This window comes from Oryza brachyantha, chromosome 9, assembly GCF_000231095.2.
Source record: "Oryza brachyantha chromosome 9, ObraRS2, whole genome shotgun sequence".
NCBI lineage: Eukaryota > Viridiplantae > Streptophyta > Magnoliopsida > Poales > Poaceae > Oryza > Oryza brachyantha.
In genome coordinates, this window is record NC_023171.2 from 10,393,082 (window position 1) to 10,405,596 (window position 12,515).

The window sequence follows — 12,515 nt, forward strand, 5'->3', positions numbered from 1 at the left end:
AAGAAGAAGAAGAGGAGGTTGGAAGCTGCAGGTGGTGATGGGAATGGGCGGGGGGTTTTAAGAAGCTAGGTTTGGAGGGTCTAGAGGGTTCCGAGGGCTTGGAAGGTTTGAAAAGTTCTCGTGTTGGACGCTGGGCTGGGACGAGGTTGCATGCTCAGATTGATCAGCAGTGATGTGTAGTAATGTGTTGCTGCTGAAAGCTCAGTTGGAACTCGTTGGTGTAGCTTGTTTCTCATTTTTGTTTTGCTTACTTGTGGGCCGGGGCTGATCTTATGGTTTTTTTCTGTGGAAAAGTTAAATGATATATTTGTAAGTGAAAAATAATTTGTGAATAAAACTTTTGAATATGTATTATTAGTGATCTAAACATAAAAACTAAAAACTAAATGACGATAAAAACATCATAGTCAACTCTAAATTAAGATTTAAATTTTAAATATTGGGTTATAAACATAAGTAAAGTGGAAAGAGGCGTTGTTTAATGTTTATTGGTCTTGGCGTTGAACACGGTTAGCTAGTTCTTAATTTGCTTCTTGTCGGAATGACTGAATTGAATATTCTATGGCCGTGTTCGGTCTATTCAAGTGTACAATACGATAGTACTATTTTAGTGAGATTGTTTTTATGCTATTATACGATCAAATAATAAAATTGAAATCCATATGGCTAGCTTCCATTAGAAGGCAGTGATTTGTAGGATTTCCTAGGAATCAGTTTTATTTTGTCTTGCCAATGAAACCTATATATGTTTCGTTTTTTTATTTAATGACGTTAACTTTTGGTTCTAACCATTCATCTTATTTAGTTTTTAATAAAAATATATAAAATTATAATTTATTCTTAAAGTCTCTCTAATAATAAATTAAATTATAATAAAATAATTAATAATTAAATATACTTTTTTAATATGAATAATTAAGTGTAAATCTAAAAGTCAACTAAACCAATTTTTAAAACGGATGTAGTATCAGCACAGACGACACCCATCTATCGCCGCGTAGAGGCACGGATGATGCCCTCCACGCTATTCAGGAGAGCTGCAGGAGATGACATGAAAGTATCATACCTCTCGTTTCATTCTGCTTATACCAAATTTAAATGTAAATCCTAAATTTAGAGTTAATTTTAGAATTTTTTTTATCATAATTTATTTTTTAACCTTGACTTTCAGATCACTAACATACAAAACTTATTTTTTATTTACAAATATATCGTTTAGAACAATAACCCCAGTAAACGCCAGTTTAGTTCCTTGTCACGCAAGAATGCAGCTTAATTGCCACGACAGGTAACTCATTACCAGTCGAGGTCACAAGTGCAAGTCAGCACGATGCATGGAATCACGTTAAAATCGGGCATCTCATCTCCAAGATAATCAATTCAGATTACTTGCTCTCCTCCCTCCGTTCCACAACAAATTAATTTCACAAATTAATTTTTCGGTTTTTAGATATATTATTTGACTCTTTGTCTTATTTAAAAAATTTACAATTAATATTTTTATTTTTATTAGATAATAAAACGTGAATAATATTTTATATGTGACTATTTTTTAAAAATTAAGATTGACGGTCAAACATGATTGAAAGATTGTTTTTTTGAAGACGGATGCAGTAAACCGGAGGCACTGCAACCGATGAGAGGCTCACGCAGAGCCAGCTCAGCGAGGTAATTTCCGCTCATGCACAGCTTATCCAGACATTCACGGCTTCTTGAGCCGCCGGAGATCGAAGAGAAGAAAATGAACCGGCCGTTAATTTGGTCCGGGAAGCAGTGGCAGAAAATTGACCGAGACTGGGACAGATACAGTTGCACCGATCGAAATTGACCAAGGGGGTGATCTTTAAGCTTTTTCAGCAAAATGAGACAACCAATATATTTACAAACAAAAAGGATATTAATAAAATTTTTATATACGTATTTTTTATCTAAGAGTTCAGATTAAAACATAAACTATAATAAGAAACCTAAATTCAACTCTAAATTTAGTGTTATATTTTAAATTTTAGCCTATAACTGCAAACATAACTTACTGAAAAGACGAGCCTGCGAGCATCTATCTAGAAAAGGCCAGGTGAAGTTGGTGAGAGCGCACTCGGCGACAGCGGCCGGTAGCTAGTCAGGCAAGCATGAGTCACTATCATTGGGTGTTAATTTAATCTCATGGGCTGCTTAGCAAGCTAGGGTCATGCAAATATGTGTGCCCGGGCTCTGAAATAGGTTCATGCCCACGGTTTCTTTCCCAGCTGTTCGTCGTTCTTTCCGTGGTCTGTCTCTTTATTCTCGAAGCGACTTTTGCCTCTGCTTTTTTGTTCTTGCTGATCGGAATAGAAATGCAGTGAAATACCCCTTTTTTTCTGTGAGGCGTTTACACGGGTAAATGTTTGAAAATTCCCAGCAAGAATGGTATCACCTGTGATCTAGATCTTTTAAAAAAGCTGTAGTAGCAGAGTAGCCATAACATCTCTTCCTATGTTCGAAAACATAGGCATTTCTGTAGTTCAAAGTTTGTATCATGGCATCATCATTATGTGTTGTATGATGTGGTTTCAATTATTCAATAACTCCATAGCTAATTTGTTGTGTGTTGTCTGATGTGCTTAATTAGAAAAGGAACCCCAAACAATTTAAAATTCAAAAACTTACTACTGAAATGACTAGGAGAAAAACCTTTTTACTTAATTTAGTATTTGCTACATAACTTGAAAATACCTATGTTTTGGAATGGATGTACCAATGTCACACACAGTACACAAATAGCATATGAAAAAAACTGAAAATTCCTGAATAGTACTAAAACTGTGCCGCTGCACTTTCTTAAACAAAAAGGAACATGTTACTTACTGGTTTCGGTAACGCTTCTAAACGGCTAAAAGATGTTGACACGACTGATCTAATGGGGGCGTGCAGAGCCAATCTAGACTTATGCCTTGTTTAGTTTCTAATTTTTTTTTCAAAAACATCACATCGAATTTTTGGACACCTAAATAGAGCATTAAATATAGATGAACCAAAAAACTAATTGCACAGTTATGGAAGAAATCTTGAGACGAATCTTTTGAGCCTAATTAATACATGATTAGTCATAAGTGCTACAGTAACCAATATGTGGTACTGACGGATTAATTAGGCTCAAAAGATTCGTCTCGCGGTTTCTAAGCTAGCCGTGAAATTCGTTTTTTCATTCGTGTCCGAAAACCCCTTCCGACATCCGGTCAAACGTTCGATGTGATGTTTTTGTCAAAAAATTTTAGCAACTAAACATCACCTTATAGTACTTATCTTTACGCTTATGATATACTTATAACCAAAATATTGTACTTTCAACCTTAAATTTAGAGTTGATTTAAGAGTTTTTTTTATCCGAGTTTATTTTTCAGCATTGACTTTTAAATCGCTAAGAATACACGTATAAAAGTTTTATTCTAAAATTATTTTTCGCTTATAAATATGTTGTGTGGCTTTTTCAAAGATCACCCAGTGGAGTCCGATCCAGAACATGGATTCTAGAATTCAGAATAAATGCACGCAGAGTGGTAGGCTTCAACCTTTTCGTGCTCCCGTGGAAATTTCCTTTGCATCTGCGGTGAATTCGGACGAATTTTCGCGGTCATGTCGTCGCTGAAAAGGCCGGGAATAATCAGCTCTCAAGCCAGCGCTTCGTTGGCCAGATGAGTCGCATCATATCCATCACCCTATGATCATGGCACTCGATCAGATCGTCACACGCGAGATGGCTGAGAGCCTTCGTCTGTGGTGAGTCGAATCAATTCGGGGTTGCGTCCAGGGTTTATTTTGTTCTAGAAATGTTGACGCGCGACTGAAAATGGAGTTACCCGGCGGCCAAGCTTTGCTTGTGCGTCATGCATGGACTCATCACTTAGTCATCAAAATCTGTCACTTGATTAATTTATTCTTGCTGATAGCTAACTTGGCTGCCTGCACTCTCCCTCTCTCTCTCTCTCTCTCTCTCTCTCTTTTTTCTTTTGAAACACAGTGTAATCACACGTGCTCGTATCGGGTTGTCAAAACCGTGATAATCACGATTATTCCGAAAGGGAACGGAATCGGTTTTGGACAGGTTGCTCCCGAAAAAGCCGTCCGGATTTTTAAAAGAATAAAAAATGGTGTAAATTAGAAAAATATGATGATAGTTATGTAATGATGAAGAGCATTTTCAAAATAACAACACAAATCAATCCAAACATGACGCAAGTAAAGGCTACTGTTCATTTGGCCCAAGGGTTTTGCGGCGATAACCACAGAGAAGGGCACGATAATCGCTATATCAAATTGTAATTATCTCCAAAATCACCGCTGTTTCGACTGCGTTCTTCTACACGTATTATTCTTAGATTTTTTTTCTAGGCTTTTGCGCGTATGCTTTCTAAACTACTAAAATGGTACTCCCTCCGTCCCTAAATGTATGTTTGACGCCGTTGACTTTTTTATACACATTTGACCATTCTTCTTATTTAATTTTTTTTTAAAATATGTAAAACTATATATATGCATAAAAATATACTTAACAATAAATGAAATGATATAAAAATAATTAATGATTTTAAAACTTTTTTGAATAAGACGAATGGTCAAACGTGTATAAAAAAATCAAACATTTTAGGATGGAGGTAGTATATTTTTTCATCAATTGTCACACCTCCTCTAGGTCACGGTTTTAAATGTTGAATTCAATTTTTTACTGTTTTATCGGAATAATAACGATTTTGCAAACCTGGCTCATCTATGTCCGCACACACTCATCTCTACAAACTGGTACATACACTCGATTCATATGCACCTCCAAAAGTCTGGATTAGCATATGTTAAAATTGATAAAGCCAATAAGTACGTCGCTTATCATAAAAAATAAGTAACTGTAAATACGAGTATTCATGACAAATCTAGAACGTACATCTGGTAGAAAAATTCTACCACAGTCAACATAACCAATTGAGTTACGTTCACTTCGCCACACTAAATTAATTAACTTGCGAGAAGCGGAGAATTAATATAGACATGCATTTTTGTATGTAAACTTGTATGACAGTCCAGCGGACTCTGCAGGGTGCACACGGTCCCGAGTCTAAACGACATGATGTGGACAAACCTCTTATAAGCAAAAAAAAAAATCAACAAATAAATCGATTACTCTTGTACTTCTATCTTTAACGGTTTGAAATCCAAGCCTAAACATAAATAAAATAAAAATAAATACTACATGAATTTGAATTACATTGTACAATTTAAAATTTACATGTGTTTTATAAGTTGAGAGCTGCAAGCGAAGAATATGAAATTTCATATGAACATTTTTATAGATTAGGATCCTGTTTGGTGGAGTTTATGATAGCTGCAATTCTCTTATACATACTCTATTCATCCCATAAATAAGACATAAATATTTTTTTCTCTGTCCAATAATATAAGACGTGTATGCAAGCATGTATTAACTAGCAGATATCTTTTCTCTAAATTTGATTTATTTTCTTCACCATTAAAATATCCAACCACATTACATGCATGCATACATGCATCTATATAATCTAAATGAGTAGGTGATTATAACTTGTTGTTGGTCTTTGTTTTAGCAGTAGTCACGTCTTATATTATGGGATGAAGGTGCTATAGAAAGGCAATGCAAATGGCAGTAAATCTGTTACCCTACCTACTCTCATCATAATAATTGGTAAACTACCCCTAAAGTTCTTAGTATTAAGAAACCATCAAATCTAAATGACCTCGTATAAAATCAAATGTGGGGAACATAGAAAAATTTCATGGAGAATATATTTTATTTATTTTATGCATGCCAAAGCATGGGTATTTGACTAGTAATTTTTAATTCTATTAAATATTTCATATTTTCACCTAGATTTTGAGAATATATAGCTATAGAATCCAGAGAACAAAATAGAAGGTAGAATAAACTATGTAAATCTATGTAACTCATTGCATCTTTATAACCTTTCACTAAGCCCTTGCACGAGATTAAATAATTGAATTCGTTTGAGAATATAAATGAATGATTCAACTAATACAAATTCGACAGTTTTGCACATGAAAAATCAAATGAGAAACTTTTACCTAGCAATCTTGTACGCAAAACGCATCCTTGAGAAGTCTGAAAAGCGCATCCACGAAAATCCAAAATCCAAAATCCATCCTACAAAAGGAACCGGCTCCCACGGCCTCTCAGCGCGTGGGCCGCGGGGGAATCCAGCGGCGGACAGGAAAGGGAAATCAATTCGCTAAAATCAAGCCCAAATGACGTCCACAGCCCCCCATATGCGTGGACGGGCCACGATTTCAGCCCACCCAGCCGAGGACCACAGGAGTGAGTAAATCTCCCCTCGCGCGCCCCCAGCTGCTGCTGCTGCTGCACGCTGTAACCAACCAACGACGCCGGCGGCGGCGTGGTCAGCCACGCATCCGTCCATGAGAGCAGGTACAATAGCATATAAGCTAGCTATAAGTATATTTTAAATAGATAAAAGGGGAGAGAAGAGATATAGGCTACTAATTTATAGTCAGCTGTACATGGACTCTAAGATATAGTGTGTATATGATATGTAATGCTATGTATTGATGTTTTGTAGATAACTATTATATGAATTGACTATTAAATTGACTATAGATGAATTAGAGCTAGTAACGACTATACCATTGAACTTGCTCTTAAAGTCGTCACTGATACATAGGTACGACGGGCCGTGGATATATATGTCACTGACAAGATTAGTGCGTGCGTATGCACGCGAGCGAGCGAGAGAGAGAGCGCTAGCTCAGCTGGTCATGATGCAGAGAGGCACGCACGCACGCACGCCGCATGGTCCCGCCGTCCCCGGCGGAATTAGCCGGCTGGATCGGTGGAACGGCCGGTGGCCAGGAGGCGCTCCGTGAACCGTGATCAGATCGATCCAGCTGCCATCTGCGTCGTCGTCGTCGTCGTCCATCCCCACTCTCCTGCTGCTGCTGCACCTGCACGGCGTCTGGGCTGCGCTAGCTGCTAGATGAGCTAAGCTTAGGCTTCTCCTCCTCCTGCTGCTGCTGCTGCATCATGCCATTGCCGGCCGAATGGCTCAGCTCAGCTAGTCAGCTGAGCCCTGCGTTTGCCAAGTATGCGGACGTAGAGTAATAATAGTCAGGGGCCGGATGCATGCATGCCATGACTGGAAGCAGGCAGAGAGATGAGGTAGTCCCCCTGCTGAGTGCTGACTCTTGTGCATGTCTTGGTCTCCTACCCATCCATCAGGCTCTCATGCATGATCAGTGTTGATCTGAAAAACACCACCACCACTTCAGAGTTCAGACTTATTCAGACTTCAGAAGGCGCACCCCACGCCATCGTTCGTCTTGGCTTGCTACCCCAGCCCACTGCATGCATTCATGCCCATCTTTAAACGATGCAGTCCATTGACGTACCTGTGGTCCTCGATCTAGCAGTATACTATATGCTCTCTCCCCGGAAATGAAACAGTAGTAACTTGACACACGAGACATCAGTGATCCTTAAATTTAATCTGATTATCTGATCGTCAATCACAAGCTAGGCTAGCTTCTAGGTCTGGTCACTCCGATGGATTTTTTTTATCCATTAATTAGTATACTTTAGGTCTATATACTCTGATAAGTTTCAGTAAAAGATTAAGACTACGTTCTTAAGAGTTTACATTATTTAGAAGGTGTTTTTTTACTGAGAAGTATCTCAAGCTAACATACCATAAATTTTAGGGTTTTTTTACCATCCTTAAAAAGTACCTCAAGGTACCATCCATTTTAGTATAAAAAGTGTGGTACCTTGAGATACCAAAAATTTATACTAAAATTCTTGGTATTTTGATGTACTTTTCAAGAATGATAAAAAAATTCTAAATTTTAGAGCAATTTTACCATCCTTGAGGAGGTACCAAGAGATACCACTATTTTCTATGTAAATTTAGTATCTCTTGATATCTTAGGTACTAGAAGGTACCAAATTTTACATAGAAAAGAGTGGTACCTCTTCAAGGATGGAAAAAAAAACTCTAAATTTTAGTACTAAATTTGGTATATTGTACCTTGAGGTATTGGACTTTTACACTAAAAAGTATGGTAAAAAGACTCTATTTAGAAAGATCATACCCTCAAACATGCAACAATAAATACATAAGAGCTAGCTAGAAATGTTTACATTTGTCGATGAATTTCAAACGCTATTATTTTTAAATGAGCAATTTTACGATTCTTGAGTAGGTACTATGAGATACCAAAATTTTAGTGGCAAATTTGGTACTCCTAGTACCTAGGTACCAAGAGGTACCAAAATTTTACACTGAAATTTTGGTACCTTCTCAAGGACTAATTTTTAAATGAGCAATTTTACAGTTCTTGAGTAGGTACCAAGAGGTACCAAAATTTTACACTGAAATTTTGGTACCTTCTTAAGGACTATAAAATTACTCGTTTAAAATATTGAGTAATTTTATAGTCCTTGAGTAGGTACTGAGAGGTACCACCTTTACACTGAAATTTTGGTACCTCATGGTATCTTCTCAAGGACTGTAAAATTGCTCTAAAATATTTGTGGCTTTAGGGGTAGCTAGTAATTAGCAGAAACAAAAAAAATCGTCGTGTACAACGTACGGCTGCAAACTGGACAAGAAAGCAGGTCCTATCTCTGTCTCCGGCTAGCGAACAGGTCGCACGTCCTCCATCCATCAACCGCTTACCTACATCAGCTACAGCACAAAACCGATCGAGCGAATTGAACTGCGCTGCCTGTCGCTCGCTCGCGCGCCACCGCCACCACACGCTCATCCTCCCCGGCTGCAGGTTGCGCGAGCCGAGCCAATCGCCGTGACACTACTCCCGGCCGGCGACGGCGACGTGCTCCTGCATGCACTGACGACCAACCGGAGATGGATGGATCGGTTGGTCTCTCGATCGGTCTGCTGATACATGCTCGCGCGCGCTTCGATCCGTTGATTTGAATGCCGCGCGGTTGGGGCTGAACCATCCATCGCGGAGAGGGACCGCGCGAAGGGAAGGGAAGGGAAGAAGGGAAGCACACGTGTTTCCTGATGAGCTCGCATCCGTTCCGGCCGTTCGATCGCGGCAGCCATGACAGCCACCAGCAGCGCAGCGCATTAATGAATTAATGGTGTACGTACTGTGTGCCTGATGAGCCACACGTACGCGTACATGTAGTAGCTGCCTGCCACATCCTGCCAAGAGAGAGAGAGAGAGAGAGAGAGAGAGAGAGAGAGAGAGAGATTGCACGTTCTTGGCCATGCCATAGAAACGGGAGGACGAGGGCTGTACATATCCGGCTACACATTGTACTCACATGCATGCTCGTGCGCACGAATATCTGGATATGTGTACACCGGTTCAATTTACGAATTCAATTCAATTGTCAAAGCCAAAATGTACTGAGAATGACGCATCATGGTTTCATAAGATCAAACCTAATGCAAGACACCTATCATGATTTCGATATCCTCTGTATATCATAAAAAACCATTCTTACCACATCCCTCTCATACAATATAAACACTAATAATTTATATTTAAATCTAATATTACTTATCTCTCATTATATCTGTAGATATCATGTCTCATATAAGATATGTTTTTCTTCGTTTTTTTTATTTACTCACATACCATGCTATTTTTTATCTTTTTATCATAGTTCATGACAATCAAAAGCCGAAGACTTTTCTCCCGGCCCATGCTCCCAATTGGCTGCTCAGTTGTGAAGAAGAACACAATCAAAAGCTGGAGACTTTTCTCTCTAGGACCAGTGCACCGGTGAAGATCCATCGATCAAGGAGAAGAGTTCATCGATGCACGCCGTACATTGCTGGAAGGAGCAGGCCGGGAAGGCTGGCAGGGTCGCAGTCTCGCAGGCAGGCTGCAGGGATGAAGAGTAGAACGATTCGAAGCAGACAGGCGCGCCAGCTAGCTCAGCTCGTCGCTCCACCTCGATCTGCCGGCCGCGCGCGGTCGCTTTCGATCGGCGACCTGCGCCGGCCGGCCGGGGGAGAGAGAGATCGTGGCCGCCACAGGTGCCATGGAGCCATGGGCCGGCCGGGGACGAAGAGCTCGTGCGTGGGTAGCTCGACGGCTCGATCTGATCGCCCGAGGTTGCCACAACTGGCGAGTTGATCATCAGGGAGGGAGGGAGGGAGGAGCATCTGGTCGCTCACGTAGCCATCTGCATGCAGGTAGACGATAAGTCCATACACAGTGCAATGACATGGCACGTAGCTCCAACCTAGATTCCTTTTCAGCTCGGACATGGCGTGCCTCAACCGAGCTTCTCGCGTCTTCTGCAGGGACGGGCTCCCCTTCAGAGCTTTTGCAAAAAGCTGGCGAATATGTCAGACAAACAGTGCAGAGAGGCGAGGTGAGGGGAGAGCGTATGGCGGTCGAGCTCCTTCGCCATCGGGACGGCGTGACCTCGAGCCGCCTCCGCCGATGAGCTCCACCGCCGCCGTACCACCGTGACCTCGAGCCAACTCCGTCGCGCCGCTGTGCCCTCGGGTCGCCTCCGCCGTGCGGCTGCGGCACCCTCGAGCACTGTCACGCCCTCGAGCCGCCTCCGCCATGCGCCAGCTCTGCCGCGCCGCCGTGCCCTCGGGCCGCCTCCGCTGCCGAGCTCCTCCGCCACCACGCCGCCGTGACCTCGAGCCGCCTTCGCGGCGCGCCGGCTCTGCCGCACCGCCGAGCACCGCCGCGTCCTTGAGCAGCCTCCGCCGCGCTGCTGTGCCCTCGGGTCGCCTCCGTCGCGCGGCCGCACCGTCGAGCCGCCTCCGCCATGCGCCAGCTCCGCCGCGTCGCCGTGCCCTCGGGCCACCTCCGCCGCGCCGCCGTCAGAATGTGCCGAGCTGAGCTGGGGGCCGCCTCCGCCGCGACGTCGAGCCCTCGAACTCCGCCGCTGGGGGCCGCCTCTGCCGCGCGCCGTGCTCCCCTGCGCCGTCGAACTCCGCCACGCGCTAGGTCCGGTGCGCCGCCGCCGTGGAGAGCCACCGCCGGCTATCGGAGAGGGAGAGGGAGAGGAGACAGAGAGACAGAGAGGGGAGAGTAGAGAGAGGAGAGAACAGAGAAAAAGTAAAAAAAAAAAGTAAAGTGTACAGTTTTGTGGGACCCACCTAGGCACCTAGAGGTCCGTGCACTATGGTATATGTGGCTTATGTGTAGTTTTGTCCTAAGTGGCATGTCTTTTTTGTTTAGGGGTACTCAATTGAGTAGCTCTGACTGTGCATTGTGCATGCCCTAAGGTCTCTTCTGCAGTGCAGTTGTGCCTCCTGTCAGCTGTTGGGCTCCAGAGCTTTTTGGCAAACCGGTGCACATGACCGTGTTACTGGTAGATCTTAGTTTGTCTTTCTTTGGAAGTACTAGCTACTTCTTGTATTAATTCGTCTCAGCCTAGAAGATTTAGGAGAGTAAATTTAATAGATGTTTACTAAAATTATCACAAAACCATATAATTAAGCCGTATCATAGTATCGCAAAATTACATATTCGATCACGAGACTTTATGGCAAGATAACCTGTTGGAGCTACTGTATCTCAAAAGTACATATGTGGTGTCATTTTTCACAAAACTACAAATAGAGTATCGATTTTATCACAAAACTATACATTTTAGACATTTACAAAGTATTTTTAGTGTACTCCAAGTTTTTTGCGCCGTTGGTTTGGCATGGATCTAACGGTTTATATGTGTATTACTTATTGGAGGTAAGACCTCATTATAATGAGATAAACAATACATATGCATGTCATTAAAACATCATTTTGAATTTGCATGGTAACATGATATATATACTCTGTTATATAATTTAAACATTAACATGCAAAAAACATATTTATGCAAAAAAATCTTACATATCATTTTGCATAAACATGTTCAAAAACCAGCATAATTGTCTTGTGATAAAATTTCAAATTTGACATTGAAAGAAAATTTTCCAAATGCTAAAACCAAGCTTTCTAATTTAAAAACTACACAATAAATGTTGAAAAACTTGTGTATTTAAATCATATCTATTTCAATCCTGCACGTTACGAGTTTAATAATTCAAATTGATATGCAAAACAATTAATGATAGGCTAGATACGACTAAATTGGTTGCCCTTAATTTTTGTCGTGCGTAATTATTTTTGTTAATGGCATTCTTGTGTCTCAATCCTTCCTATTTATTAATTGAGGCATATAAATATATTGTTGCTATAAAAATATCATTAATAATCAATAGTCCATATTTGTTGAAGCGAGGTAAGATGGGCGCTTTAAAGGAGCTTAATTTACAATTGTAACAAGTGTATGATATCTCATCTAAAATTTATATAGTTTTGTAAAAAAATGACACTAATTAAATATGATGTTTGGAGATAAACTGGTTTAAATATGTAATTTTGTGAAAACGGCATTCCTAATTTGTAATTTTGTGATACTATGACTTAATTATATAGTTTTATGATAATTCTATCAAGTATTTATAGTTTGCTGAAATTTACTTTAAAAA